We start from the raw sequence: 5,424 nt of genomic DNA on the forward strand, positions 1-5,424 counted from the left end.
TTTGTCCTTGATGTATCTTGCTCAACTGGTTTGGCATTTATTAGGAATTCTATTTCCCTTTCATAGTAACTTGCTTTTTGCCCTAAAAATCATCTCTGAATCACTTACTCTGGTAAATTTTTACAACCCCAATTCCAATGAAGTTGGGACGTTGTGTAAAACATAAATAAAAACAGAATACGATCATCTGAAGGACGACTGACTGCCGAGCCCCCCTACTACCCACTTCAGACCAGCTGCCCACGCCTCAGCTACCACCAACTACCTTGGATGAGCTGCCCACCCTACGCTGATGTTCTCATAGACTCCTAGATATTCCTAATATCAATATTACTGCTGATAATATTAGTAGTATAATCACTTGTAGGTAGTTTGACCAGAGGAGGATGGGTCCCCCCTGGTGAGCCTGGTTCCTCCCAAGGTTTCTTCCTCAGTTCTGAGGGAGTTTTTCCTTGCCACTGTTGCCCCCGGCTTGCCCACTGGGGGGGTTTCTGTACATTCTGTACATTCTTACAGTCCTGTTGAAACTTTGTCTTTTCTGAAATTCTGTAAAGCTGCTTTGTGACAACATCCGTTGTAAAAAGCGCTATACAAATATATTTGATTTGATTTGATCTGCAAATCCTTTTAAACCTGTATTCAATAGAATACACTACAAAGAAGTTGGGACATGGGCGTGTTTACCACTGTGTTACATCCCCTTTCCTTTTAACAACACTCAATGTTTGGGAACTGAGGACACTAATTGCTGAAGCTTTGTAGGTGGAATTCTTTCCCATTCTTGCTTGATGTACAACTTCAGTTGCTCAACAGTCCAGGGTGTCCATTGTCGTATTTTGCGCTTCATAATGCACCATACATTTTCAATGGGAGACAGGTCTGGACTGCAGGCAGGCCAGTCTAGTACCCGCACTCTTTTACTACGAAGCCACGCTGTTGTAGCACGTGCAGAATGTGGCTTGGCATTGTCTTGCTGAAATAAGCAGGACGTCCCTGAAAAAGACGTTGCTTGGATGGCAGCATATGTTGCTCCAAAACCTGTATGTACCTTTCAGCATTAATGGTGCCTTCACAGATGTGAAAGTTACCAATGCCATGGGCACTAACACACCCCCATACCATCAGAGATGCTGGCTTTTGAACTTTGTTGATAACAATCCGGACAGTCCTTTCCTTTTTGGCCCGGAGGACACGACGTCCATGATTTCCAAAAACAATTTGAAATGTGGACTCGTCAGACCACAGGACACTTTTCCACTTTGCATCTGTCCATCTTAAATGAGCTCGGGCCCAGAGAAGCCGGCAGCGTTTCTGGGTGTTGTTGATATATGGCTTTCGCTTTGCATGGCAGAGTTTTAACTTGCACTTGTAGATGGAGCGACGAATTGTTTTCACCGACAGTGGTTTTCTGAAGTGTTCCTGAGCCCATGTGGTAATATCCGTTACAAAATGATGTCGGTTTTTAATGTAGTGACGCCTGAGGGATCGAAGGTCACGGGCATTCAATAGTTTTCTGCCTTGCCGCTTACTTGCAGAGATTTCTTCAGACTCTCTGAATCTTTTGATGATATTATGGACTGTAGATGATGAAATCCCTAAATTCCTTGCAATTGCACGTTGAGAAAGATTGTTCTCAACAATGTTGTTCACAAAGTGGTGAACCTCGCCCCATCCTTGCTTGTGAACGACTGAGCCTTTCAGGGATGCTCCCTTTATACCCAATCATGACACTCACCTGTTTCTAATTAACCTGTTCACCTGTGGAATGTTCCAAACAGGTGTTTTTTTGAGCATTCCTCAACTTTCCCAGTCTTTTGTTGCACCTGTCCCAACTTTTTTGGAATGTGTTGCAGGCATCAAATTCAAAATGAGTGAATATTTGCAAAAAACAATATATTTACTGTTCAAACACAAACTTTATTGTCTTTGTAGTGTATTCAATTGAATGTAGGTTGAAAATGATTTGCAAATCACCTTATTCTGTTTTTGTTTTACACAACGTCCTAACTTCATTGGAATTGGGGATGTACATTCTAAACACTGCCATTGTGTAATAGTAAACTGCAAGTGATGCATTTTTTTAAAATTGTTTTTGCTTTTCTCATGATGTCATTTCTTAATAACTTTAGGTTTACTGATAAAGTTGTATCCATCATGTTTCTATCTCTAGTTACACATTTGCTGCAATTTTGCACCTTTGGCCTCCCTGACTTCCCCATACCTTGATAAGGACATTTTATTTACTTTTTATATTTTTTCATCTGAACTGTTACGCGAGAGTCATTTTTCTGCTATATAGAGCCGTGTCAGGACTTCATTTAGAAAGGCTGTAGTCTGGACGTCTCTCTCTGTAAGACATGATACTAAATGCATGCATCATATATCTTTTTCACAATGTTTCAGGTGTCAAACAGTTTTTCCACTGAAGCTGAAAGGAAAACGTTGGCAGTATTAAAGTATTACTGGAAATTCTGTTTTAATGATACCTTTTTGAAGGGTTAAAACATTTCAGGTAAACACAAGTCAGTTGTGTTACACTGTTCAAAATAAAGGTACTGTACAGGTACATTCGTCATTTATCAAGACACAAACAACATAAATATACCCTCAAAAGGTACAACCGTGATTTTAAGGTCCAGTTGTGTACTTCAATATTTTTCCCCAGGTGAAAAAAAAAAACATTTGTACCTTGTTCACAGCCTAATATTTTGAAACAAAACAATAAAATAAAAGCCTGGAGACAAGACGGGGTGTGGAGTCTATACAACTTAGAAAATATGATTTCAATTGATTATGGTACAGTTACGTTTCCTGAGCAAAGGTACTGAGATGTGCCCTTGAGAGTAACACCCCAGTGGCAGGTTTGTACCTTTTTTCTGAGAGTTTAGGCCACAATATAAACAGCACAGGGAGAAAAACCACAGGATTTCCTAACTCCAGTCTGGGTGGCCACCTGCTTTGCATACCATTGTGCCTGCTCTAACCTAACACACTGGAGTCATATCATTAGCTAATCATCAACCACTTCATAAGCTGAATATGATGTGTTGGAGCATGGGAAAATACAAAACCATATGAGGCAGGGTGGGCTGCAGGGGTTCATTTCTTTCTTTATATATAATATATATATAATTTATTTATTTTAATATGCCTCTGAAATTTTAGAAGATAACATGGAATCTTACATATACACATGCAGGTTTGTTTTTATTAATGTTATGTGTTTATTAGCTTCTCATTCTAGTTCTTGAGTGTAGTGGCATCTCAGATGACTCAATTTGTTGTTGATTTCTACATTTATGCACCTTATCCTTGGATCTCTTTCTAGTGTCCTCAGAGGGAGGACCTAAGACGTGAGAAAGGCATGTTGGGAAACAAACGCTCTGTCCTGGTCCATGTGCAGTTTTGCCTGAGAGCTTATGAAGACCACAAGTGTGCAGATGTTACATGATGTGTACCACTGCCATTATAACACTGCCAACCCTATAAGATAAGGATTACACCAGTCTCAAGTTTACTGTCCATTATAGCTCACTGTTCCACAAACTGAGTACCCATTTCAGCAAAAGCTCATGTGTGTCTAATTCAGCATTTCACCTGTTGTTCCAACCTGAGATTGATGTCTGGTGATTTCACTGATCAGTTAAAATTGTCACTTTGTCACAAGTCTATTAACCCACTCACATACAGACACCCTGGGAGTATCGACATTTTTTTAAGACATGAAGCACAAAGTTCTTAGAAGAACAGACGAGAAGTATCTCAAGAGACTGAAGTAATTGTTACGAGCCAGGATTGGTAGTCATAAAGGCATGATCTTTTCAAATCCGACCTAAGCCACCACTTTCATGTTACACCTCATTGCTCAAATCCAATTTTTTGCTCAGATCCGATCTCTCTGACACGATGCTTTACACTCGTTTAGAAAAGTGATTAAAATCTGTCAATGTGAATGAACTGGCACCCTGAAATGACCTGCATGCGCACACGTGAATCAATCATGTGTCGTGCATCATCAGCAAACAGAATAATGGTTAGAACCTTCACTGTGAAGACAATTCTTAATCCATAGGGTTCAATATGATGTCAGCCCACCCTTTGCAGCTATAACAGCTTCAACTCTTCTGGGAAGGCTTTCCACAAGGTTTAGGAGTGAATTTTTGACCCTGATGTTGGATGAGAAGGCCTGGCTTGCAGTTTCCACTCTTATTCATCCCAAAGGTGTTCTGTCAGGTTAAGGGCAGGACTGTGCAAGCCAGTCAAGTTCTTACACAGTAAGTCGCTCATCCATGTCTTTACGGACCTTGCTTTGTGCACTGGTGTGCAGTCATGTTGGAACAGGAAGGGGCCATCACCACAAAGTTCCAGCTGCCCAGCCATGGAAATCCATTCCATCAAGCTCTCTACACTGTTCTTGAGCTAATCTGAAGGGCACATAAAGTTTGGAGGTCTGTAGTGATTAACTGCAGAAAGTTTGCGACTTCTGCGCACTATGAATCTCTCCTGCGCTGTCATTTTATGTGGCCTACCACTTCGTGGCTGAGTTGCTGTTGTTCCTAATCGCTTACACTTTGTAATACCACTGACAGTTGACTGTGGAATATTTAGTAGTGAGGAAATTTCATGACTGGACTTGTTAACCAGGTGGCGTCCTATCACGGTACCACGCTGGAATTCACTGAGCTCCTGAGACCGACCCATTCTTTCACAAATGTTTGTAGAAGCAGTCTGCATGCCTAGGTTCTTGGTTTTATACACCTGTGGCCAGGGAAGTGGTTGGAACACTTGAATTCAATGATTTGGATGAGTGAGTGAATACTTTTGGCACTATAGCGAATGTGGTCCTAGAATGGACACGCATATGATTCGTGGCCATGTGACCTTAATGTGAATGTTCAGATCGGAATTCACATGCTTTTTTCCAACTGCGCATGCCCCATCATTTAGCGTTACTGTGGCAGCAGCGCTGAACAGAAGTTAAAGCCTGTAAAGCCTGTGGAAAAGCAGCTCATCTAACATTTTCTCCTTCGTCTCTCTCCAATAATGAACAGCTGAGAGATGTTCAGGGTAAATTATCAACACAGAGAAGTCTTATTCTTACCGTTAGGCCTGAAAGACTTCATGCAAGGACACAAATGCTACTGTACGGAGCCCTGCTGGTGACTTCCTGTGTAAATAAACATTAGTATGGCGTGGGAATGAGATGATTAAGTTGTGGCCATGACTTAGTAAGGCGTGGGAATGAGATCACGGCTTACCGAATCGTGGCCATGCATTATTTTTATCTATATGGGAGCTCACCAGCGGGGCTCCGTACAAATGAGAACGTTCGGTCCTTCTGTATAAACTCAACGTTTCTTACGTTGCTGTGGAGGTAAACACATCGTACTGAAGGGGGCGATTGAGTACAAATCTGAGAGAGAT

Source organism: Pygocentrus nattereri, chromosome 3 (assembly GCF_015220715.1).
Source record: "Pygocentrus nattereri isolate fPygNat1 chromosome 3, fPygNat1.pri, whole genome shotgun sequence".
In the NCBI taxonomy this organism is placed as follows: domain Eukaryota; kingdom Metazoa; phylum Chordata; class Actinopteri; order Characiformes; family Serrasalmidae; genus Pygocentrus; species Pygocentrus nattereri.